At 43.1% G+C, this 27,370-nt stretch overlaps 1 long non-coding RNA gene across 2 annotated transcripts in view; it reads right to left on the reverse strand.

Annotated features, from left to right (window-relative positions):
• The window catches only part of LOC139186191 (uncharacterized), a 55,947-nt gene extending 38,407 nt beyond the window's left edge, over nucleotides 1-17,540 (reverse strand). For both annotated transcript variants that reach the window (XR_011569727.1, XR_011569726.1), the window contains exons 1-2: nucleotides 17,439-17,540; nucleotides 4,209-4,297 (exon numbers count right to left, since the gene is read on the reverse strand). This is a non-coding gene — a long non-coding RNA (uncharacterized lncRNA). The remainder of the gene's footprint in view (nucleotides 1-4,208; nucleotides 4,298-17,438) is intronic.
• Nucleotides 17,541-27,370: the final 9,830 nt, after the last annotated feature.

A 27,370-nucleotide genomic window follows, 5' to 3' on the forward strand; every position in this document is an offset into this window, starting at 1 on the left:
ATGCAGACTCAGAACCTTGTCTGTGCTTATTTTAGGCGTGATTCTAACAAGCTTGCTTTCAAATCCCATAGCATATTTGAATCAAGGGACTAGAGTGGGAAGAAGAAATGAAAGTGAATAGACTGGGTATTTCTGTCGTATTTATTCTAATAGCAACCGATCTCAACCGGCGTTACACTGGTGTGTGATGGACTCATTTTAAAGATGACGAAACAGATTCAGAGAAGGTCAGAGAGCCGGTAAATGGTAGACTTGTGCTCCATGTGTGGGATTCTGTGACCCCAGGGCTCATGTTCCTTCCTTTTCTGCCCCTGACCTTTCTAAAGACAGGCCCTCTAAGAATCCCTGATGATCAGGGCAATGGCAGGAGGCAAAAGAGAATCATACTTAAAATTTACCACACCCTGAGACTGTCAAGGGCTTCCCAGGTGGAGCTAGTGGCAAAGAACCCCCTGCCAACGTAGGAGACATAAGAGACATGGGTTTGACCCTTGGAAGGTCCCCTGGAAGAGGGCGTGGCAACCCACTCCAGGATTCTTGCCTGGAAAATCCCCTTGGTCAGAGAAGCCTGGCAGGCTACAGCCCATTGGGTCACATAGAGTTGGACCCAACTGAAGTGACTTAACCTGCACACACGGGGCTGTCAAGTTCAGACAGAAAGCGTCTCATCCATTCCCAAAGGCATCTGTCTTAGAGGATAGTCATCATGACTTCACATCTTCAAGAAGATGTTCAACCACTTGCAGCCCTCTGAGCATAATTAGTAGGGAGCTCCCTGAACAGGATGTTCTCAGGGTGATCGAGCTGGGGCTTCGAGTGCAGCCCTGCCTTTCTCTAGCAGTGGGAGCTTGGTGGTATCACATCTCTTCCTTGTGCTCAGTTTCCTCATCTGAAAAGTTAACATGATGATTATACCACCTACTTTGTGGAGCTAGTTTGGAGAATTCAGTGAGGCAATTTACACAAATAATTAAAGCAGGACCTGATGCTTGGTAGACATTACATACCCAGCATGGACATTCCAGCAATTTGAAAGCTCACATCTTTTAAGGACTAAATTTGGGTTCTTATTGAAATTGCTTATTATTCATTCATTCATTCAACCCACAGTTATTAACTATGGATACATACTATAAAGGACTTCCCAGGTAGCTCAGTTGGTAAAGAACCCACCTGCCAGTGCAGAAGACACAACAGATTCAGGTTCAATTCCTGAGCTAGGAAGATCCCCTGGAGGAGGGAATAGCAACCCATTCTGGTATTCTTGCCTGGAAAATTCCATGGACAGAGGAGCCTGGCAGGCTACAATCCATGGGGTCGCAATGAGTTGGACATGCCTGAGCTCAGACATACACACATACACAAACACACATACTATAAGCCAGTAGTGGGTAGCCACTAATTAAATAAATATAAATAAGCTATCAGATCAGATCAGATCAGATCAGTCGCTCAGTTGTGTCCGACTCTTTGCGACCCCATGAATTGCAGCATGCCAGGCCTCCCTGTCCATCACCAACTCTGGGAGTTCAGTCACGTCCATCGAGTCAGTGATGCCATCCAGCCGTCTCATCCTCTGTCGTCCCCTTCTCCTCTTGCCCCCAATCCCTCCCAGCATCAGAGTCTTTTCCAATGAGTCAACTCTTCGCATGAGGTGACCAAAGTACTGGAGTTTCAGCTTTAGCATTATTCCTTCCAAAGAAATCCCAGGGCTGATCTCCTTTAGAATGGACTGGTTGGATCTCCTTGCAGTCCAAGGGACTCTCAAGAGTCTTCTCCAACACCACAGTTCAAAAGCATCAATTCTTTAGCACTCAGCCTTCTTCACAGTCCAACTCTCACATCCATACATGACCACAGGAAAAACCATAGCCTTGACTAGACGGACCTTTGTTGGCAAAGTAATGTCTCTGCTTTTGAATATGCTATCTAGGTTGGTCATAACTTTCCTTCCAAGGAGTAAGCGTCTTTTAATTTCATGGCTGCAGTCACCATTTGCAGTGATTTTGGAGCCCAGAAAAATAAAGTCTGACACTGTTTCCACTGTTTCCCCATCTATTTCCCATGAAGTGGTGGGACTGGATGCCATGATCTTCATTTTCTGAATGTTGAGCTTTAAGCCAACTTTTTCACTCTCCTCTTTCACTTTTATCACGAGGCTTTTGAGTTCCTCTTCACTTTCTGCCATAAGGGTGGTGTCATCTGCATATCTGAGGTTATTGATATTTCTCCCGGCAATCTTGATTCCAGCTTGTGTTTCTTCCAGTCCAGCGTTTCTCATGATGTACTCTGCATATAAGTTAAATAAACAGGGTGACAATATACAGCCTTGACGAACTCCTTTTCCTATTTGGAACCAGTCTGCTATAGATCTTTCCAACTAGGATCCCAGACATGTCAACAGAAACTACAGTGATTCAGAAAGGCCAGGGAAGCATTTCTGTGGGGACACAGATATGGGAACTCACATCCTACCTCCACTCAGAGAAGTCAGAGTGGCTTCCTGGAGGTGACGGTCATGGAAGGTGAGGAGGAAAGGAGATTCCAGTGGAGGACACAGCCGTATAAGCAAAGACTCAGACAGAAAAAGAGCAGGTGATTTTGCATGTTGGGGTACAGGGTGTGGGTGAGGGGGTGCAAGCACGTGAGGCTGAGGAGGGTAGCAGGGCACCCAGGAGGGGCCTTGCACTGTGGGCTAGATCCTAAGGTGTGTCCTGTAGTTTGCAAACTTCTTTTGTTTTTTTCCCCAAACAAAATCTCCTGGCAAACACCAGCATGTGAAGCAGATAAAAAGCAGCATTTTACCAGGGAATGTTTCCCCTGGTGGTCCAGTGGTTAGGACTTGGTGCTTTCACTGTGGGGGTGTGGGTTCCATCCCTGGTCGGGGAACTAAGATTCCACATACATGCATGCTTAGTCACTTCAGTTGAGTCTGACTCTTTGTGACCCCATGGACTGTAACCTGCCATGATTCTCTGTCCTGGCAAGAATACTGGAGTGGGTTGCCATGCCCTCCTCCAGGGGATTTTCCCAACCCAGGGATCAAACACACGTGTCTTATGTCTCCTGAATTGGCAGGGAGGCTCTTTACCACTAGCACCACCCGAGCCCCCTAAGATTCTACAGCGTGCAAAAAAAAGAGTGAATGAATAAATAAACAAATAAATACAAAAAAAAATTAGAGAATGCTTAGTTTGTAAGTTCAAATTTACAACAGTCACCGAATCAACCAATGAGAATAATAAGAAGATATTGATTCAGAAATTTAGGGTGCTTTTGATATGCTCTTCTGATCCTCCTGCTCAGTTAGGTTTTCATCTTAGACTTTAGGCTGGTTGCATAGAGTGCAGCCAGACTTACTCCCTTTGCTAAAACAGTACTGTAAGGGTGACGCATCGTATCTCTGGGGAGGACCTCTCCCCGGGAAACTGGGGGTTGACTGTAGAGGATTGGTGGATTGGAAACCAAGTTGGCACCTACTGAGGGCTCTGGGCTTGCTTATGGAGCTGAATCATATATCCTGATGGAAACTTTCCCCATCCTGGGAACCATTAATGTGTCATAACCCATCATTTAAAAATTATGGGGTGTTTGGGACTTCCTTTCTCGCTCAGCCCACAGATCCTTATCCTGACACACAAACTGAACCTTCTGAATATAAATGAAGGGGAAAATCCTTCCATCACCTCCTCCTGGAGCAATCCTATGACAACAAGCGCAAGAAGAAACCATCTACTCTGGGTTCCTTGTGGGGACAATAATCGTCACCCTCCTTAGTCCTTGGGGCTGACTGCTGCTTTTTATTCTCAGAGTCCAGGCACATTTGGTTTCCTCCTGGCAGACCATGGGTGACCAGTGAAAATGAAGGACTCCTCCCAGCCTGGCAACTCGATTACTGGGTTCACCAACCAACAAAGGCAATGGCCACAGCGGAGTGACAGAGGTCCTGCCGCTGAGGATGAAAAGCAGCCTTGCCAGCGTTTTACAAGCAGGGCCAAACTTCCAGGCTGCCTCACTCAACATATAGGCATCTTTTTGTTTCCCTGTTCACCGTAAGGAACTATGAAATGGAGGGTGAGAGAGAGAGGGTCAAACGTTTACAAACGTCACTCAGTTTTACATCTGAACAATGAACAGCAATGCCGGGACCAGGTGGACAGTGAGGACGAGGGAAAGGATGACAGAGAAAGAGATGTTTCAAGGCCTACCCCCTGAGACTTCCTCCCGTATCCCCTTCCTGGTGTTCCGGTGCATTCTGCTGATGAATTTAGATGGTGATGTCTACTTTTAATTTTATCTGCAGAAAGAAGGGAAAACAGAGCTAGTGAGACATTTAAAGGCAGTCATCTGGGCCTTTTACTTTTAGATAAGTGACATACCCACATCATTTACTCTTGATAAAGACTCCCAAGGCTGCTCATTTGCCAAAGACATGTGGCTTTTAAACCATGGAACGTTTGAGAGGTTGCCAGAGCAAAACTCTTCATTCCTACTTGTGGAACTCCCTTCAACACACACATACACACACACAGTAATTTTTGCACCCATTTTTATAGATGTCACCCATCGCCTGTGCTTCCATCCATTGCTGTTGCAACATCTGCACGTCCATATGTTGTGACATCAGTCTAATTGGCTCCTGCCAGCTCTTCTGTGTTCCCCACACACCCAGGGGACTCTCTTGGTTCACCCCCAGGCCCACTGAACCTCCAGAGGATTCCCCCTGGAAGAGGAAGGTCACTGGGATGTGCATGGAAATTAGAGCACTACGACCCAGCCCATGGGATGAGGACATCTGTCTGGCTGCGCTGTTCACTCCTGCCCACGACCTCACAGAGGCCTCAATGGGATCGGGCAATTAATATGGTCAGGACCAAATGCCGCCCAATTTAATTCAATTACTCTTCACCTCAAGAGAAAATATGGTTATTATAGTGACAGGACCTGGGTGAGGAAGACGGGCTTCTGGCCAACAGTCTGCCCACACATTGCCAGGCTGCAAGCGGGGTGCAGAGCAGGGAGTATGAGGAGACAGGGCGGAGTGCGGTCTGCTGTGGATTGAATGTCGGGGCCCGACTACCCAGAGGCAGCTTTGCTGACGCTGTGGGCGTAGCTGTTACCAAGGAGAAGCCAGGCTTAGCTGTTACATGATAACTGCCTCATTCACCAAATCCCACGGAGGAAGGGGTGAAGTAGAGTGAATGACAGCGGCCAGCAGAGAAAAAGGAACCATTTCCCAAAGCTGAGCTTCCCAGGTGGCTCAGTGGTAGAGAATCTGCTTGTCAGTTCAGGAGATGCAAGAGATGTGGGCTCGATCCCTGGGTTGGGAAGATCCCTGGAGGAGGACACAGCAACCCACTGCAGTACTCTTGCCTGGAGAATCCCATGGACAGAGGAGCCTGGTGGGCTACAGTCCATAAGGTCACAAAGAGTCGGACATGACTGAGCACAAGCAAAACTTCTTCCCAAAGCTACTATTTTAAGGGAAATTCCTTATTTATGGGTCACAAGTCTCTATAACAAATTTGACCACCAAGAAGACCATGTAGACCTTAAATCTCTTTTTTAAAATAAAGCTTTATCTTGGGGACTCCCCTGGTGGTTCAGTGGTTAGGACATTGTCTTCCAATGCAGGAAGTGCAAGTTTGATCCCTGGTCTGGGAGCTAAGATCCATCTGTCTCTTGGCCAGAAAAACCCCCAAAACATAAACATCATAAATCACAGAAGCAATATTGTAACAAATTCAATAAAGACTTTAAAAATGGTCCACATCAAAACAAAAATCTTAAAAAAAAAAAAAGAATAAAAAACTTTATCTTGCCCTAATTTGTCCTTAGCCTGCAGTATTTGATGATAATTCACATCACCATGTATACCACATGAACTGCTAACCAGCCACTGTTCAGTGCTGTTTGTAGGGACAGCTCTATTTAACTTCCCCTACTCCCCGGCCCCATGAACACTGTGAGATAAAGCCGTCCTTCAGTTCAGTTCAGTTCAGTCGCTCAGTTGTGTCCGACTCTTTGAGACTCTGTGAATCGCAGCATGCCAGGCCTCCCTGTCCATCACCAACTCCCGGAGTTCACTCAGACTCACGTCCATCAAGTTGGTGATGCCATCTAGCCATCTCATCCTCTGTTGTCCCCTTCTCCTCCTGCCCCCAATCCCTCCCAGCATCAGAGTCTTTCCCAATGCGTCAACTCTTCGCATGAGGTGGCCAAAGTACTGGAGTTTCAGCTTTAGCATCAGCCCTTCCAATGAACACCCAGGACTGATCTTTAAAATGGACTGGTTGGATCTCCTTGCAGTCCAAGGGACTCTCAAGAGTCTTCTCCAACACCACAGTTCAAAAGCGTCAATTCTTCGGTGCTCATCTTTCTTCATAGTCCAACTTTCACATCCATACATGAGCACTGGAAAAACCATGGCCTTTACTAGACGGACCTTTGTTGGAAAAGTAATGTATCTGCTTTCTTATCCTCATTTTATGATGGGAAAAATAGGCTTGGAGAGGCTGAGTCACCTGCCCAAGATCACCTGGCTGGGAAGGGACAGAGTGGACTCCAGTCACACCTGTTGATCACGAAACCCCTGTTCATGACCATTATTCCAAATTTCCCCTTGGTTTGAATCTTTCACATGTTCTTTTTTTTAAAGAATTTTTTTTTTTAATGTAGACCATCTTTAAAGTTTTTATCGAATTTGTTACAATATTGTTTCTGTTTTATGATTTAGATTTTTGGCCCCAAGGGTGTGGAATCTTAGCTCCCCCACCAGGGACTGAATCTGTGCCCCTCACCTGGAAGATGAGGTCTTACCACTGGACCACTAGGGAAGTCTCTGACTCTCCCACATCCTCTTTGCCTCTTTTGAATGTACGCACGGCACTGGCGAGAGGTCCTCCCTAACGCTTAGGGGCACATTGGATACCCGAGACCCTGTGTCCCCACAGAACCATGTCATCATTTCTTAAACCAGCATCGTGGGTTCAAATCCCAGCTCTGCCACTTGCTAGCTGTGTAACCGGGAATTCTCGGTGTATGGGCTTTCACCTGTAAATGAGAAAAGATATTTCCTCCTAAGGTCGTGAGGGAAGCTGACAGAGTCAACACACTGAAAATGGTGCCTGGGAAAGGTGTTCAGAAATTGCCAGCTATTATTATTATGTCCCTTGTGAAAGCAACTCATGTAAAAATTGGAAGCAAAGGAGGTTTTCCTTGGTGTTCATGGGTTTGCAATACACGCGGTAGTCAGGCTTTAGCTGGCACTGTGGTCATGAATAGTCATACTGGCCAAGAAGCCCTGCCCTGATCAGGGTGGGGGATGGGGTGGGGAGTTGTCCCAGGAGACTCCTTAGCACATTCATTTTGGGATCAAGTGAGCTCTTCTTTTAGCTTGATCTCCTGTCTTAAGCACTAATTATTTTGACTCAGAAACATAGCAGGAGGGAGAGATTGGACAACTGGCCCCCTCTCTACCTCCTACCCCATCTCCAGGCCACACCAGTTAACAGGCACGGGCTCTGCCTTTCACATTCCCTCTGGGAGGAGGAGGACTGCCTGGGACTGAGTATCCATCCTGGTAACTGCCCTGCACACATTATCTCTGAGTTTGCCAACGTGCTTCCTTTAGATGAAGCATCGTCTAGCAGCTTTGCAGGGAGTTTTGAAAACTTGAGAAATTCATAGGAATTTCCCCAAGGTCTTACCACACTCGCCCAGGTCATCAAGGAGACAGAGGTCTCCCCGAAGCCAGGGTGCAGGCGTCTCCAGCCTGAAGAGATGGAGGGCGAGTGCTTTGAGTCATACTTGAGTTGTTAAGGATGGTTCTTAATCACCACTTGGATTCCTTTCAGGGCCAGGGTCACTTTTTGTAGTTACCATAAATCTAAGCTAATATGCATATCAGTGCATATCAGATAACGTAAGCCCTGGAATCAGGCTCTATAGTGATTCTGGCAGGAGCGATGGCAGATCTCCACTGAGCTGGGTGATAAGAGTTACTTCTCCCCACTGAGCCCCTCGTGCGTGGCTCCACTCTCGCTGAGGAATGGGTGATGATCTGCTGCGTTCAGTGCCTCTGGTGGTCACTTACAATGTTCTGGCCCAGCCCCTTCTGCTTCCAGATTCCCGGTGGAGAGTCCGGAGCACACAAACTGCAGCCAGATCGTTTGGGTCGGTTTTGTTTGAACATTGTGGAGTTAGGATTCTGAGACGGATGTTTTCATAAAGGGAAGAACACTTTAGTGTCCTGCCTAGAAATATCATCTTCTACTATGGGGTTGCAGCTCGAAAAATGGAGTGAAAATGAACAGAAAAGCAGGAACCTGGCTTTTCCTCTTCAAGTATTTATTTAGTTGATGGCACTGGGTTTTGGTTGTGGCACGCAGGCTCAGGAGTTGTGGCCTGTGGGCTTGGTTCCTTCACAGCATGTGGGATCTTAGTTCCCTGACCAGGGATTGAACCCACGTCCCCTGCATTGCAAGGCGGATTCTTAACCACTGGACCACCAGAGATGTTTCCTGGCTTGTTTTTTTTTTTTTTTTGCTTTACATTTCCAAGCAAGTCCTCCAGCCTCTCAGCCTTAGTTTGCCCATTGCCATGGGTACTGAAATGGAACATTTCCACTGCCCACCCTTGTCTTCTGCAAACGAGTTGGATTCATCTTCAGCGGCCTAAGCCCTTCACTGGTCTGCAATGTACATTTAAGTTATACTTGCTGGTATCACTCAGACAAGGAAAAGAACTATTTCCAGTTCTGGATGAGCAGGGCTCACTGCTGTAGCCAGATGCGAGAGGAGCAAGGCTGGTAACCCACGTACGTGCCCCCCTCTTGGGGCCTCCACAGGGACCCTGGGGGGAAAGACGGTGACCCCACTCAGGTAACCATTTCAGGGGGACAGGAAGCAATGCTACCTGGGTTTCCACACCAGCTGAACTCAGGGATAATTATACGCGTCGCAACACAGAGCATAAAACAGATTCACTTAGCATCTGCAAGAGTTGATTGCACCAGGCCTGCCCAAACTGGCCTTTCTCACTGCAGGGTGTGGGAGAGCAGGGCTGTGCAGGCCCCCTGGGGCTGCTGGTGCTCAGCCGTGGGAGACACGCCAGTTCTCAGGTCTGTTAATGAGTGCTGTGGTGTCTGGCAAGGCCCCGGCCTGAGAGTGAGGGTGACTAATCAGGAACCTTTTCAATAACGCTGACGGTTCATTCTCCTTTTTTTTTTTCCTCCCTTCCCTGTTCTCTGGGCAGGAGCCGGTTGAAATAAGAGCAAATTAACCTTCCTCTGGAAAAGGCAGGGCCTGATAAAGGACCCCTAAAAGGTTTCCCGTGCCCCGTGCCTGCATGGTTTGCAGTCGGGCTAATTATCGGACTTGGGTGGGCTGGCAGGGGATTCTTCTGTGGTTGTTCCCTCCACTCCATAAGAGGCAGCATCTAAAGACCGTGCCCTGGCATCATTCCACAGGCTGCTTGACAAATAGGCTTCTGACACCAGCGAAGGCAGTGTCATTGCGATTATTCTACATGTGTTCCAGCCCAAACTGAGGACCCTCCCATTTCCTGTTCAAAGGCTACATTTCATCAAGTACTGTTTCCCTCTGGCATGGAAATGTGAGACCTTAAATGCCCTGGACTCCTTAACTGGGAGTGAGAGCCAAAGAGGGGGGTGACCCTTTTTCAGACTCCTCTCTCTCCCCGCCACCCACTTTGTTGCTTGGTAAGTTCATTGTGCTGCTAACACCAGAGCCCAACTGTGTGTTCACTCTTGGGGAAAGTGTGTATGTGTGTGTGTGTGTGTGCGTGTGTGTGTGTGTGTGTGTATCTCAGAGGCGTCAGTAATGCCATCTGTTGGTTAGCGGGTTGGAAGAATTTCAAGCTGGAAGGCAGGTTTTGCTGATGTTGCACCGAAACTTTTAGAAAGGGGTAGTTAATTGTTTAATTGATGTGGTACCCTCATCATGGACTAGACCTCTGAGAATGACTCAAACACAATTTCTTAATGATAGAGCCAAAGGATTTCATGTTGAGAGGCAAGAGCAAGTGAAAGAAATGAAGGAGCTGGAAAACTATGAGGTGGTTTTTAACCATCCCTTGTTCCCTAAAATAAACACATGGCCTAACTCAACTTTCTTTCTACCTTTTTAATTTAAGCCAGTTTGTTCTCTCTTCTCAGCCTTGCGGGACTACCAATAACTGGCTGGGAGGTCCAAGATGCTAACCAGAGTTATCAAACCTTCTAAGTTAAAACTTGAGACACGTGTTCCAACAGGGGTCAGAATATTCGCAGGAACAATGAGTGAGAGTATTTAAAATGGGAGAGTTCCTTGAACATTCTGACCACTGAGCTCTTTTCAGTCTCTGAGCGCCTTGTATGCGTAAGGAGTCACGGTTACGGTTTCAGGCAGGAGTTGCGACTGGTGATGGGAGGCTAGATCTGGCCTTCAGCCACGTTTTATGTTGTAGGCCAGGAGATTCAAAGATACCACTGCACTGGTGGACAAGAACCCAAAAAGGTAGATAAGGAGACATCACCCTTACTTAGTGGCAGAGGAAGCTCCTGTAGAGATTCATAGACTATTCAACACGGACGAGCCTTAGGAGGTCTTTTGTGATGAACATAGTAACCTCCTCAGTAGACAATGCAATCTTTTTCTAATTGCCGTCAGTATTAGCTCATGTCAGTTGAGGGTTGCTGTTATAGCACTGTGCTAAGGATTTTTTTTTAATTATTTATTTTTAATCGGAGGATAATTGCTTTAAAATATTGTGCTGGCTTCTGCCATATGACCCAGCAATCCCACTGCTGGGCATACACACTGAGGAAACCAGAAGGGAAAGAGACACGTGTACCCCAATGTTCATCACAGCACTGTTTATAATAGCCAGGACATGGAAGCAACCTAGATGTCCATCAGCAGATGAATGGATAAGAAAGCTGTGGTACATATACACAATGGAGTATTACTCAGCCATTAAAAAGAATACATTTGAATCAGTTCTAATGAGGTGGATGAAACTGGAGCCTATTATACAGAGTGAAGTAAGCCAGAAAGAAAAACACCAGTACAGTATACTAACACATATATATGGAATTTAGAAAGATGGTAACAATAACCCTGTATACGAGACAGCAAAAGAGACACTGATGTATAGAACAGTCTTTTGGACTCTGTGGGAGAGGGAGAGGGTGGGATGATTTGGGAGAATGGCATTGAAATATGTATAATATCATATATGAAACGAGTTGCCAGTCCAGGTTCGATGCACGATACTGGATGCTTGCGGCTGGTGCACTGGGACGACCCAGAGGGATGGTATGGGGAGGGAGGAGGGAGGAGGGTTCAGGATGGGGAACACATGTATACCTGTGGTGGATTCATTTCGATATATGGCAAAACCAATACAATATTGTAAAGTTAAAAAATAAAATAAAAAATTTTTTTAAAAAGGAAGAAAAAATAAATAAATAAAATATCGTGCTGGCTTCTGCCATAGACATCAACACAAATTAGCTATAGGTATACACATGTCCCTTCCCTCTTGAATCCCCCTCCTACCTCCCACCCATCCCACCCCTCTAGGTTGTCACAGAGCATCAGATTCGGGTTCCCTGCATCATAGATTCAGGTTCCCTGCATCATGCAGCAAATTTCCACCTGCTGTCTAATTTTACACATGGTAATGCTTATGTTTAAATACTACTCTTTCAATTCATACCTCCCTCTTCTTCCCGCTCTGTGTCCACAAGTTTGTTCTCGATGTCTGAGTCTCCATTGCTGCCCTGCAAGTAGGTTCATCAGGACCATCATTCTAGATTCCATATATATGCGTTAATATACGGCATCTGTCTCTCTCTTTCTGACTTAGTTCACTCCGTATAGTAGGCTCTAGGTTCATCCACCTCATTAGAATGGACTCAAATCCTGTTATCCTCTCACAACCCTCTGAAGCAGGTGTCATCACAATTCCCATAACTCAGAAGAGGCAACAGAAGAACAGAGAGGTTAAACACTCTGCCCAAAGTTTCACAGCTGGTAGTGTTGGAGCTGGGATAGACACAGTGTAGACACAGCATCACCCTAGTTGTGAAATCATACGACAAGAATGAGGTCGTGACTCTTAACGTCATATACACAGAATCCACAACCAACTCGGTTTCAGTCCCCAGTTTCCAGGTTCTAGTTGTGATCACTGGTCCAGAAACACCTAGGACCACACTCAACCTCACACTCGCACACATGTACATGTGCACTCACGTACACACTTGGGAATAGACTTGCCCTGTTCTACCTCCCTAACTTGTACATACTCAGAGACATAGCAAAAAAGGCAATAAAATGTGGTGCTGTTTCTCCGGCAAGCTTCCTATTCATAAAATGGAACTCGAACATTGCCATGACCTAAATTCCAGGGATATTACATAAAGGAGCCTGCTACCGTTTTTGTACTGTAATTGATTCTCCTTGGGAGAACGGAAATGGGTAATTATGCATTGGCAGAGCCGCAGGGAACATCAGGTGAATTTAGAAAAAGAAAATAAAGAAAATTGCACATCAGACCCCTTGAGGCCCTTGTCAGTTACCACCTGATCCTGAGCACAAGGGGATTTGCTTTCCCGGGTACTCTTAGGGCTCCTCTGCAGCAAGCCCCTGGCTCTGTCCTTTGCAGAAAGACTCCAGAAGTTATTCTTGAAAAGAGGCCTCCCTCCTGACCTCAGCAGAACATTGACATCCAGGCCCTGGAGGGTGACTCAGATGATCCTGGGGTGGAAAAGAAGAGCAGACTCACTGGAAAAGACTCTGATGCTGGGAAAGATTGAGGGCAGGAGGAGAAGGGGGTGACAGAGGATGGACGAGATGGTTGGATTACATCTGACTCAATGAACACGAGTTTGAGCAAACTCTGGGAGATAGTGAAGGACAAGGAAGCCTAGCGTGCTGCAGTCCATAGGGTCACAGAGTCAGACACAGTTGAGCAACTGAACAACAATACCAATCACCGGAGAAGTGTAGTCGTTGAAGAAGACCCATGCCCACAGGGGACCCCACCTCTTCCCGATCCCACTTCCTGCACTCCTGAAGTCAGCCCCTGGCAGCAGCAGCCTCTGTAAGGAGAAAACCAAGACTCAGTCGCTAATGGATTGACAAGTGGTTCGAAAGAGATGTTAAAGGGAAAATGTCAAAGAGAAAATGTGAAGAAAAGGGAAAAGGAGGGGAGTCATGCAAAGGGCCTTCTTATCAATTTGTTGTCGTTTAGTCACTGAGATCTGTCTGGCTCTTTGTGACCTCATGAACTGTAACCCACCACACTCCTGTCCATGGGTTTCTCCAGGCCAGAATACTGGAGTGGATTGTCATTTCCTCCTCCAGGGAATCTTTCTGACCCAGGGATGGAACCTGGGTCTCCTACGTTGCAGGCAGATTCTTTACCATCTGAGCCACCAGGGAAGCTCTCTTGTCAATTACTCTTAGTGAAAGGACAGCATCGCCCTGAGAGGACCAGAAGGGCCTCAGCCAGCGTGTTAATTAAGCCAGAGCTGACTGTGATGACAGGCAAATCCCCGCTTGTCATTGATTTAGCACAAAGTTCATTCTGTAAGAGATTGGTTTAAGGTGATTCCTCTGTGTTTCAGAGAGTGTTTCAGGGACCCAGGCTCTTTCTTTGGCTTCCCCCTCCACCGGTGCCTCAATTGTTCACTTCCAGCCAGACGATGGAAGATGAAAGAGCTTGAAAGATGACAGGCAGGTTTCCATGGGCTAGGCCTGAGTGACTCAAGGTTCTCCATCTACATTCCTATACGCAGAACTGAGCCAGGATGGACCATGTAGACACAAGGGCTGCCACGTCTTGACCATAACTCTACTGTGTAGAGAGAAGCCTGAATCTTTGATAGGTAGCTTGTGTCTTATACCCGCTCACATATTACAATATAGCTAATAAGCTTGAAAATATTGTTTCAGAGGGTTCCAGTCTCCAATTATTCATCCATTTCACGTCATCACCAACATGCAGTGCAATTTATAGCAGAATTCTAGTTTATTCCACAGGTCAAACAACTGAGAAGGAAAGTTGGGATTGTATCATTATATATGCGATTATATTTATTGTACTGCTACTGCTACATCGCTTCAGTCGTGTCCGACTCTATGCGATCCCATAGACGGCAGCCCACCAGGCTCCCCCATCCCTGGGATTCTCCAGGCAAGAACACTGGAGTGGGTTGCCATTGCCTTCTCCAATGGATGAAAGAGAAAAGTTAAAGTGAAGTCGCTCAGTTGTACCCGACTCTTAGCGACCGCAGCCCACCAGGCTCCTCCGTCCATAGGATTTTCCAGGCAAGAGTACTGGAGTGGGGTGCCATTGCCGTCTCCATATTTATTGTGAATACTATTCTTTTTATGCTGCTGCGATTTTGAAATATTTTCTGTTAGATTCCAGGTCCGTGGAAAAGTTACTGTATTAACTACCTTCAGGACCAGCATTTTTATGGTAAATTGAAGTTGGTCTATATACTTGATGACATCTCAGAGACTATCTTTGGTTTACATGTGTTATAGAAACAATGGCTTCCCATGTGGCGCTGATAGTAAAGAATCCACTTGCCAATGCAGGAGTCATAAGAGGGTTTGATTCCTGGGTTGGGAAGATCCTCTGGAGGAAGAAATGGCAACCCACTTCAGAGTTCTTACCTGGAAAAATTCCGTAGACAGAGGAGGCTGGTGAGCTATAGTCCATGGGGCTGCAAAGAGTAAGAATGAAGCAATACAGATACAGTAAGCAAGTCATCTGAGGGCGCCTACATTTTAGGCAGGAGGCTGAAGTGAGGTGAGGAGTAAAGGATGTACCTGAAGCTGAGTTATCTTACAGGAAAGGGCTAATCTAGAGGTCACACGCAGTACTTTAACTTGCCTCCTACTTTTCATACTCTAGTTATGGGTTCGTACCTACTGCAAGGAGAGCTGGGAGGCAGACATTGTGGTTGGGTGTTTTATGAATGGGATAAAACTGGAGTGCTTTGAGTAGGAAAGAATGGGAGAATGGACTTTAGGTGGGCCATTCAGTCCTTAGCCAAGCGAAGTTATACTTTGGGGGCCATCCTTGGGAATAGGGTCTTTGGGCTTCCCTTGTGGCTCAGCTGGTTGAGAATCCACTGATAATGCAGGAGACCTGGGTTTGATCCCTGGGTTGGGGAGATCCCCTGGAGAAGGGAAAAACTACCCACTCCAGTATTCTGGCCTGGAGAATTCCATGGACTGTATAGTCATGGGGTTGCAAAGAGTCGGACACAACTGAGCCACTTTCACTTGGGAATAAAGTCCTAGAACTAAATAAAATTAGTTATAGACAGCAAGGCTAAACTAGGTTTTCCCCAACCAGAGCTGTATTAAATAAGATAAAAGTTCAACTCTGCTATGCGTTTTGGTTTTCACAGAGTCTCCACACTGCTGTGAAGGTGGCCAGGTGGGACACATCCTATCAGCAAGCAGAGAGAAGAAGCATAGGGTCCAGGGAACATGGAACTGAGAGGACAATCTTCTGTTTAATGAAGGTGCCACTGCGTGATCAAGGGGTGAGAGCAGGGCTGCAGAAACGTCTACACCGGCAACCAGGGTTCACAGGCACCACCAGACACTCCAGTTCTTGAAAGGGACACATGAGGGTTAGGAACCACTTGAAGTGGCAGAAAATCCACCTCGACCCCACTTCACCAGAGAGGGTCCTCTGCAGAACGGAGGAGGAGGAGGAGTGAGATCGAGTTAAACTAAATCGTGGGGCCGCGGGGACTAAGCAGACATTTCAAACTGTCCTTGGAATGTGATCAAAGCCCCTAAATGTATTAGGCTGATGCCCTAATGCAGCCCACCACAAGGAAGGCTTGGTATCTCTCCTGTCTCCTCCCTCACTCTTTTTGACCAGCTGTGGGGAGTAACTGAGTTCATTGCCTGAGAGAATTAGGTCAGACCAGAGCTGAATATCAAGCTGACAGAGGGGAGTTTGGTGCCAATGTTGATTAAACGAGAAGTGAAAAGAGAGTCTCACTCTGAATCCAAATATGGGAATTTAAAAGGGAGAAAGCTAATATTAGACTGCTTAAGAGTCAGGACGGGAAGATACGTTTATTGTCAGAGAATCAGGGAGCCTCCATCCAAGTCAATACTTTACTGTAAAGAAGCTACCTTTTATGTTAATAGGTATTTAAAATACTCAAACTTTAGCCGTTAGGATAAAAATGATTCATTTGCTATCTGGAAATTCTTGAAAAACTCTATTACTGCTCTTCAAATACGTATCATGACATACATTATTACTGCAGGGCTATTTCTTAAGTTTTCTAACTCCTATCATTCCAGCCCAGAACTGAAAGAGCGACTCCCTGTCATAAAGAGGACAGCCTCTGACCCCGTCCATCCTGCATAGAAATGACAATCTCATTAACGATGCTAAGTTTATATTGTAAATATATTATCACCACTCTCACACCAACTGCTTATGGTAAAAAATAATTACCAATTAGTTTCAGCAAATGCATTATAAAAAGGTAGCTAATTTTAACCATCTTCCTCCTCCCTGTTTTAGGGGGAAAAAAAAAGAATTGAGTGACTCACGGAAAGCAATCTGTTACCTGGAGGAATTTATAATCATTTAATGATCTTTAATCAGAATGTTAAAGAATCTCCTAAGAATGGTGGTTCAGGTAACAACAAGAAGTGAGTTGCAGTCTCCAGCTTTTCTCTTTCTCTTTGAAATTTAATGGTACAAATAAGTCTACTTAATTGACTTAACCGTTTCTAATTTATCTCTAAGATTCCTTACATGATGTTGTCTGGACATCTATTCTACTCTCTGTCAGCAGATGTCAATCCTTTTTATACCTTCCCTTTCTTCCTTTCTCCCAGGAAACCTGCTTTTCAGTCTCATACAGATATCTTGTCCCTGTAGCTCTCCCCTTATTCTCTTTATTTATTTTTAAAATATTTTTATTCATTTATTTAATTTGGATGCACCAGGTCTTAGTTGCAGCATGTGGGGTCTAGTTCCCTGACCAGGGATTGAACCCAGGCCCCCTGCATTGGAAGCACAGACTCTTAGACGCTCAACCACCGGAGAAGTCCCTCCTAGCTCTCTTTAGGTCCACCCTCCCTCTGACTTTGCTGCCTCCCTCTTGAGCCCAGACCCTAAGACAGAAGCCTCTCCCCCAGACCCTAGTCTCCCTGGTCCATCTTGTCCTTTGTCGTTTTCCAGCAAATCAAGAGAAATCAACCATCTGTGTTTTCTACTTTTAAGCAGGAGAGCCAGATACTGCTGGAGAAAATGATACATTCTTGTATATTGATTCCACTGGTTTCTAATGTCAGTTGTTTCCTTAACACTGTCCAGAAATCTTATCCCTTCCCAAAGAGCTTTTACTTCTTTATGGAGAAGTTAAACATTACCATTCACCACGCCAGCTGCAGTCCGGCTCTGACCCTGAAATCGCATGGACACAGCTCTTGCCAAGCTTGACAGGACCTTCTCTTTGCTGAGTTGTACTAAATACCACAAGGAAGGATGTTGGGTTGGACAACTGGGGCTCTTATCTTGACTTTGCTGTTTTTCAGCTGTGTCATTTTGGCAAGTTTCTTTACTCCCTGAAGTCTCCATTTTTTCACTCATAAAATAGATATAAATAGAGAATTGTGAGAATTAAGTGAATAATAGAAATAAAATTTTAAAATTGCAGTCTAACAATATTTATCTTTTACTTGGAGTATTTGGTTTGCATGCGTGCTCAGTAGCTCAGTCATGTCCTATTCTTTGTGACCCCATGGACTGTAGCCCACCAGGCTCCTCCGTCCATGGGGTTTCCAAGTCAAGAATACTGGAGTGGGTTGCCATTTCCTCCTCCAGGAGATCTCACAGACCCAGGGATCAAGTTCACATCTCCTGAGTCTCCCACACTGCCAGGCAAATTCTTTACAACTGAGCCACCTGGAAAGCCCTGGAGTAGTTGCTTTACTAAATATTAATTTAATCACTAGTAAATGAGTTTAAAATTCCCACCTAATTTTTTTCTATTTGTCCCCTGTTTCCTTTTTTTGACCTGTTCTTGCCCTCTTTTGGGTTATACATTTTTTATTATTACATTTGTTACCTATCATCATGATTAATATTATTTTTGTTTGGGTCAGGATATTATAAACTGTGAAGTTGAAGATTTGCTTCCAGGAAATCGACAAGGATGACATTCTTGATCTGGGCAGCATGCTATTATTCTTTTATTTACTGAGCACCTACTTTATACCACATGCTGTTCAAGACTCTGAGAATCAAACCAGGAATAAAAACAGATACATGCTCTGCTCTCATGCAGTTTACCATCTAAAAGAAAAAGAGTATGAACTCTAAGCTTAGACAGTCCTGAGTTCAGAAACTAGCATTTTTACTAACTAGTTGTGTAACCTTAGACAACTGGCTACACATGGGGTATTCAAGTGTAAACCCTGGAATGACACTCGTGGAGGGTAATTTTGAAACACAGAGATAATGTATAGAAAACTCTTGCACAGCTGGGGCATGTAAATGGTAATAAATGTGCTATAATTAATTATCATTATTATATTCACCAAACTCTAATCACCTGAATGCTTTGCCACATATTAGTATTATTAAATAATGCCAAATTGGGACCATTTCACTGTCACTCTCTCTTTGCCTACACAATCAAACTGTTATATGTTTGTATTTTTCTGCACTTTGATTTTCAATTTTGTGAACATGATTTCACTAACTGTCCATGAGTCTGTAATAATAATAGGAGTTGGAATAATAAGAACCATATTATTACTACATGGGGTGACGTTCGCCATCTTCCTTGTGAAGACAGATGTCTAAAGTCAGTGTCATATTACTTCTGGTGGTTATTATTAACTACCAAGTTTAATGTTCATGTAAAAAGGATATGCTAGGAAAGCAGGATCCCAACTTTAAAATATAGTAAGTCTCCTACATATGAAGGAGTTCCGTTCCAAGAGCATGTTTGTAAACCCAACTTGGTTGGTAAGTCCCACAAAGTTAGCCTAGGTACCCAACTAACACAATTGGTTATATAGTACTGTACTGTAATAGGCATATAATATTTTTCATACTAATAATACATAAAAAACACAAAAAATAAAGTATTTTTAATATTACAATACAGTGCCTTGAAAAATATAGTAGTACAATACAGCGGCTAGCACGCAGTGGCTGACATTGAGTGAACAGGCAAGAAGAATTACTGACAGGAGAAGGGAGTGGTGGAGGGAGACGGCAGAGCTGAAAGGTAGTCAGCCATAGGAGACGGAGGGCAAGCTGCAGTTCCAGTCACACCTGATGCTGACCGCACAGGTTCTGATTCCCTCTTGGAACCAGATGCACGTTCGCATCTCTGAAAGTTTGCAACTTGAGGGTTCATATGTAGGGAACTTACTGTAGTCCTATCTCCAAATATATCTATTTGGAATCGCATAATTAATTAGCATAAAATACCTTTTCAAATTCTCTGGCGCCTGACTACAATTTTCACATGGGATGGACTAGAAATTCAAACTCTGTAATTGTCACTATGTCAGAGTTATTAGTTATTAGAGTTATTAGGCACTTCTATGTATGTATCCGTTATGTGATTTCACCTAATGTCATTCAATAATATGTGCTTTTGACTATCTCCTAAGAATGTGCCCATTAATGGGAAAAATATTGACTGACTATATTGCCGGGGCAAGGCGCGGTTATTAGTAATGGTTCTGGAAATTTACTTTGCATAAGCATCACCTGGAACTCTGCTCAGTGTTATGTGGCTGCCTGGATGGGAAGGGAGTTTGAGGGAGAATGGATATATGGATATATATGGCTGAGTCCCTTTGTTGTTCACCTGAAGCTATCACAACATAGTTTATAGGCTCTACCCCAATATAAAATAGAAAGTTAAAAAAAGTAATCACCTGGGAAGAAGCAGGAAGTGAGTGGGGGCTTGTTTAGGGGATTGTTATAAATACAGATTCCTGGGTTCCACTCCCTAAGACTTCAGTTGGCAAGCTGACCATGAATAATCTCTTAACGTAAAATGAGAAACTTTCCACAGTCTTGGGAATTCCAGACCACCTGACCTGCCTCTTGAGAAATCTGTATGCAGGTCAGGAAGCAACAGTTAGAATTGGACATGGAACAAGACACTGGTTCCAAATAGGGACAGGAGCACCTCAAGGCTATATATTGTCACCCTGCTTATTTAACTTATATGTAGAGTACATCATGCAAAACGCTGGTTTGGAGGAAGCATGAGCTGGAATCAAGATTGCTAGGAGAAATATCAATAACCTCAGATATGCAGACGACACCACCCTTTTGGCAGAAATTGAAGAAGAACTAAAGAGCCTCTTGATGAAAGTGAAAAAGGAGAGTGAAAAAATTGGCTTAAAACTCAACATGCAGAAAACTAAGATCATGGCATCCGGTCCCATCACTTCATGGCAAATAGATGGGGAAGCAGTGGAAACAGTGGCTGACTTTATTTTTCTGGGCTCCAAAATCACTGCAGGTGGTGATTGAAGCCATGAAATTAAAAGATGCTTACTCTTTGGAAGGAAAGTTATGACCAACCTAGACAGCATATTAAAAAGCAGAGACATTACTTTGCCAACAAAGGTCCGTCTAGTCAAGGCTATGGTTTTTCCAGTGGTCATGTGTGGATGTGAGAGTTGGACTGTAAAGAAAGCTGAGTGCCAAAGAATTGATGCGTTTGAACTGTGATGTTGGATAAGACTCTTGAGAGTCCCTTGGACTGCAAGGAAATCCAGCCAGTCCATCTTAAAGGAGATCAGTCCTGGGTGTTCATTGGAAGGACTGATGCTAAAGCTGAAACTCCAATACTTTGGCCACCTGATGCAAAGAACTGACTCCTTAGAAAAGACCCTGATGCTGGGAAAGACTAGGGGCAGGAGGAGAAGGGGACGACAGAGGATGAGATGGTTGGATGGCATCACTGACTCAATGGACATGAGTTTGGGTAAACTCCAGGAGTTGGTGATGGACAGGGAGGCCTGGCATGCTGGAATCCATGGGGTTGCAAAGAGTCAGACACGACTGCGCTACTGAACTGAACTGAAAGTGAGAAATTCAGTAGGCATCTTTTACTTCTTGTGTCTGTCCCCAGGAACAGAACTGTGGCTGTGATTTCTACTCAGTGGTTATGTTTCAAAACTCATCTCATCATTTCTCCTGAGGGTATTTCAACTTAACCTTGACCCTACTTAACCTTTTTTGTAAACAATTATTTTTAAAGAGGTTAAATGGGCCAGATTTCTTGGACTGAAAATGGAGTCATGCAAACTGATAATTTTAACTATAATTTACATGAAAAATGTGAAATAATAAATATTGAATCAATGCTTGGCAAAAGTAGAATTCAAATCAATTCAACTACAGAAGTATTTGTTGGAGACCTGTTGAGGTTCTTTTTTTTTTACATGGTGTCTGCCACCTGCCTTGTCTGGCTCATAGTGGACACTCTGTGTCTTCTTTGAGTTGATTCATTTGAAAATGAGTTCTTTTGGTGCATTCAATGAAAATGCATGGTACACAGTTAGAAGCTTAGACGTGAGTCAGACTCTGGGCTCTATTCCTGTTTTGCTATTCACCACCCACCACTGTGTGATTTGGAGTGAAATTGACCTTCTCTGTGCTTCTCGTTTTCTTCTTTTCCAAATGGGGCTAACAATAGTACCTAATTCATGTGATGGTTGTAGGCAGTCAATGGAATAGCATGAGGAATTGGTTTGTTTCAACGTCTGGCACTTCTTAAATGCTCAAGAAAAGCCTGCAGGACACACATGGGCAGAGCCTGGATGGACTGATGGAAAAAGAAGCTTCAGATCCACTGACAAACAGTATCTAAGGATCGGGTCTGGGAATCTTTTATTTTTTTTTTAAATACGTCTTCCTTTATTTTTTTCTTTCATAAATTAGTCTTGCTTACTTTATAATACCTAAATGATACAGACATAATTAGAATATAAAAATAAAAATTCTAGACCTCTTAACTCTATAATTCAATTCTACTTGGAGATAAAAAGTTTTCTACAGTGAACATACCTTTTTCAAGTATAGATATAGATTGTATAGATGTAGGTGTAGATTAATGGGTTAATAGATGGACAAACAAGTGATAAAGCAAATTTAGTAAAATGTTGGTGGCAGAATCTAGGTAATGCATATATAAGTGTTCTATAGAGTTCTTTTAACTTTGCTGTTCAGCTGAGATTTTTCACAATAAAATATTGAAAAAATAACATGACATTCTTAGGTAGAGATTTCTATTGTTGTTATTTAGTCGCTAAGTCATTTTCAACTCTTATGTGACCCTATGGACTAGTCTGCCAGGCTCCTCTGTCCATGGGATTCTCCAGGCAAGAATACTGGAGTGGGTTGCCATTTCCTTCTCCAGGAGATCTTCCCAACTCAGGGATTCAACTCATGCCTCCTGCTTGGCAGGCAGATTCTTACCACTGAGCCACCTGGGCATCCCATAGAGATTTCTATAATATTTATTAAATAGGAAAGACCAGGTTACAGAATATAATGTATGTTGTGACACTAGTTTGTAAAGTAGATGTTTATATTTATAAATTATATTATTGATATAATAATGGCATGTAGACATAGATAAGGTTGTAGAGATCTTTTAAGTCTGTATATTACCCATATCTATATCCTTATAAAAATCTATATCTGGGACAAGATATAGCTTTTACATATGGATTTAGAAAAGCTAAAAATGAAAAAATGCATCTTTATATTCTTACAAATGTTAACCAAAAGAAAATTGGTATAGTTATAATTATATCAAAAGAGTAGAGTTTGAGGAAAAAAGTATTACTAGAAGAAAAGCACATTTCATAAAGGTGAAGTAGCCAATTCGTCAGGAATAGAATAATTCTAGATTTATATGCTTTTAATAAAGTAGCCTTGAAATATACAAGGAAAAATCAACAGAATTAAAAGGAGAAATGGACACAGCAACAATAACAAATGGAGATTTTAACAAACAGACAAAAGTCAATAAAACCTAGTAGATCTGTGCATCATAACTAGCAAACTTAACCCAGTGTCTGAGGAAAATACTTACCAAAATAGTATGCTAGGCCATAAAGCTCTTGAAAAACTATGAATGATTGAAATAATTCAGAGACTTCATGTTCTTTGAAAGATCTTTTACTGAAATTATGGATAGAAATATACAAAAGAAAGCAAATGATATAAATGGAACTAGAAAATGGAACTTAGAAAATATTTGGAACTGAATGAGAATGAGAATACTGTATATAAAAACTTGCAGCTTATAGCATGCAGCTGAAGCCATGGTTAGAGAGACATTTGTACTTTTAAATGCACAGAGTTGGAGAGAAAGGCTGAAATTTCAATGATCTAAGTATCCAGCAGGGACTTCCCTGGTGGCTCAGAAGTAAAGAATCTGCCTGCTATGCAGGAGACCCAGGTTCAATCCCTGGATCGGGAAGATCCCCTGAGGAAGGGAATGGCTAAGCACTCCAGTACTCTTGCTTGGAGAATCCCATGAACAGAGGAGTTTGATGAGCTATAGTCCACAGGTTCAAACCCGACTTAGTGATTAAACAACAACAACAAGTATCCAACTCAGAAAGTTAGATCATTTGAAGCCAAATAAAGTAGAAGGAAGGAAATAATAAACAAAAGAACCAAGACCAGTGAATTGGAAGGCAAATATACACTGTATATTAGATTCAACAAAGCTAATATCTTAAAAGTGAATTTCAAAAAGATCAAGAAAATGTATAATTCCCTAGCAAGACTGATCAAGGGAAGTTAAGAGAGGGCGTAAGTGATTCTTATCAGGAAGTAAATAAGGGCTTTTTGTTATGATTTGACAGACATTAAAAAGATAATGAGGTTATATAAACATCTTTATGTCAACCAAGTTGAAAACGTATGTATCAACTGCTAGAAAAACACAACTTGTCCAAATAGACAAAAATAGAAAATCCACAAACACTGAGGAGTCCATTATCTATAAAGGAAATTGAATCTTACTAAATACCATCATGATGATGGTGATGCCATCTGGAGAGGTTCTTAGACCCTAGCTCCCATTTTTAATGTTGTGGGATTTTTATTAGCCTAGTCCCTGGATTCTCTTACTTATTCCTCCTGACAGGAGAAGCAATTACCTAACACAGGATTTGAGGGAAGAAACAAAGAATGCTCAGGTCAGTTTTAGTGATTAGAACCTTGCCTGACAATTAATATTTGGGCCTGGAGAATTCCATGGACTGAAGTCCATGGGGTTGCAAAGGGTTGGACACGACTGAGCGACTTTCACATTCAATAAATGTTAGTTGTTACTTTCTTTAGAAAAATTGAATCCTTATTTGGTGCCAGAAGTGGGTTAAATGCTTTACATTGCTTTATGTTGTATAACATGTAAAAGAAATCTTTGAGGTAAACTCTATGATTTGGGACTTCCTGGTGGTCCAGTGGTTAAAACTCTGTGCTTCCAATGCAAGGGATGCAAGTTCAATCCCTGGTTGGGGAAATATGATCCCGCATGCCATGTGGTATGGCCAAAATAATGATAATAATAATTAAAAAATAAAGAAAGATTCTAAAAAAAATTACCCTTATGTTACAGATGAGGAAGTCAAAATTTGGGAAAGTTAAGTGTCTGTCTAAGGTCATACGCCTTGTAGGGTCTGATCTCAGAGTACACAGTTCCTTCTTGCAAATATAAGACATTGGTGATAAGTGGGTCAAACAAAAGAGAGCAAAGGATTGATGTGCATTTGTCATTATTCCTAGAGAGGAAATTTAGGGTGAGGATCCTACTGATGGTCAACCAATAGCATCTAATCCCAAGAAAATGACAGTGTTTGTATGATGTTTAAAAGGACTCAGTTTAACAGAAGTAATATTCAAAACATTACACATTCATGGAACTCCAAGCATGTCCAAGAGTCTTCATGAACCATATAAACATCACATCATTAAATGTGAAAAGAGTTGGGTCTTTTCAAATATCACTGTCTAACCTTCAGGTCTCCCTCCAACTCCAGTTCTCTTTGGAGTTTTACCTCCTTCATAAGAAGGTTTAATGGGACCTGATCAGGTTAAGTTAGATCAGTCCATGCTTATAAATGGTTCTGAAATCGTTTTTGCTTTCTCTTCCCTCCCACTAAGCTGAGCTAGCCAATGCCTTCTTTTCAGCCTTCACAGCCTTGCAATCATGCTAATCATACAAGCTTTTCCTAATCATTCCTGAAAAGGAAAAGGCAAGGTCTTTGGGGGAAGAATATATGATATCTGAAGTACTTCTTGGATCAGTGTTCACTAGAAAAAACATGATTTTTATAAAAGACAAAAACATAGCAACCTCTTTAGCAAATTTGGATCTTACTGATATTTATCCAGGTGTTTGGAAATGTTTACAATCTGAATCTGAGCTGGGAATTAGAAAGCTATACTTCTTACACTTTAGTGGGAGAGTATATGTGATGGGGAATTTTCAAGACAACATTTATTTCTGGAACCAAAATTGAATAATACTGAAAAGGAGCATTCATGCCTGCTAAGTCACGTCTGGCTCTTTGCTACCCCATGGACTGTAGCCCACTAGGCTCCTCTGTCCATAGGATTCTCCAGGCAAGAATACTAGAGTGGGTTACCATGCCTTCCTCCAGGGGATCTTCCCAACCCAGGGATCAAACCTGTGTCTCTTAGGTCTCTTGCATTGGCAGGCAGATTCTTTACCACTAGCAGCACCAGGGAAGCCCACTGAAAAGGGGTCTAGGCATTAAATTTCAAAGTGCTGTTCAAATAAAGTTAAGTTACCCCAGTATCTGGAATTAAGGAATTAACATACATTTGGAAGATGTGAACAAAATTGGAAACACTTTAAAGTTTTTTTTAATGTATTGTATTTGCATGAAGTATTTTTAATTGAATAAATCTGACTATAGCATGTAAGTTTATCAAAGTGTTACTTTGATATATTTATATATCGTAATGATTGCTGAAATAGTGATATTTGTCACATTACATAATTATAGCACAGTATTATCGTCTATTGGGCTTCCCTGATGGCTCAGGTGATATAGAATTGGCCTGCAATGCAGGAGACTCAGGTTCAATCCCAGGATCAGGAACATCCCCTGGAGAAGGGAATGGCTCACTCCAGTATCCTTGCCTGGAGAATTCAACGGACAGAGGAACCTGGCGGGCTACAGTCCATGAGGTTGCAAAGAGCTGGACACAACTGTAAGAGAAAAAAAAATCATCTATTACTATATTCATTATGCTGTGCATTAGATCTCTAGGGTTTATCTCCTACTTGTTACAAACTTGTACCTTTAACCATTATCCTTGTCCCTCCCACCCCATCCCCTGGTAATCACCATTTTACTCTCCGGGTTTTTTTTTTTTTTTTTAACATATTTAACATTTTGTTTTTAATTATTTATTGGCTGCACCGCACGACTTGCAGGATCTTGGTTCCCTGACCAGGGACTGAACCCGGACCCTCAGCAGTAAAAAGCTTGGAGTCCTAACCACTAGACTGCCAGGGGATTCTCTATATTTAACTTTTTTAGATCCCACATAGGATCTTTGTCTGACTTAGAAGTTGTCCAAGTCTTGTCTTTGTCTGGCTTAGACGTTTTCTTTCTAATGACTGATGTGCTGTGTCTTTGGGCAAGTTCAAATCTATGCTTAGAGACCTCAGCTCCCCTATTTGCAATTTGGACTCCATAAAGCACATAGACATGGAAAGAGGATTTTTATAGAATGCCTATATTTCACTTTGGCTTTCTTGCATACGGCAGCTATAAAACCACAAATAGCCCAGCCAGATTTTCCTTATGTCTGGACTTCCCACCCAGGAGCAAGTAAAACACTTTTCAAAAGTACTATTAGCTCCACTGAATTGCTACTTCCTCGTATTATATGGAGCCCAGGTGGTTTTTAAGTGTTAACACCACTTCCTCAAAACTGCCTCTCTGGCTCCCAGGGATTAACTCAGATGCTTGGAAGGTAAGCTTTGCTCATTATTTTAACATTTTCTGTAGCTTCTCTGCAGGGTAGATTCATTCGGGCCACCCTAGAGTTTCCATTTTATAAGAATGCCCCTTCCCAAAGAGAAAGAATATTTATGGAGCTTGCTCTGACAGCTCTGAAACGAAAGTGATAAAAAATGGTTTAAATTGCCAATCTGAAATTAATGTTCCCTTTCCAGTAAGAAAGAATGTTTTTTGAAGCTTGTTCTGACGCTTCTAATATTAGAACATTTTAAGCCTGACCTTCTGAAATGAAGGGAAAATAG

Source organism: Bos indicus, chromosome 12, assembly GCF_029378745.1.
Source record: "Bos indicus isolate NIAB-ARS_2022 breed Sahiwal x Tharparkar chromosome 12, NIAB-ARS_B.indTharparkar_mat_pri_1.0, whole genome shotgun sequence".
In the NCBI taxonomy this organism is placed as follows: Eukaryota; Metazoa; Chordata; class Mammalia; order Artiodactyla; family Bovidae; genus Bos; species Bos indicus.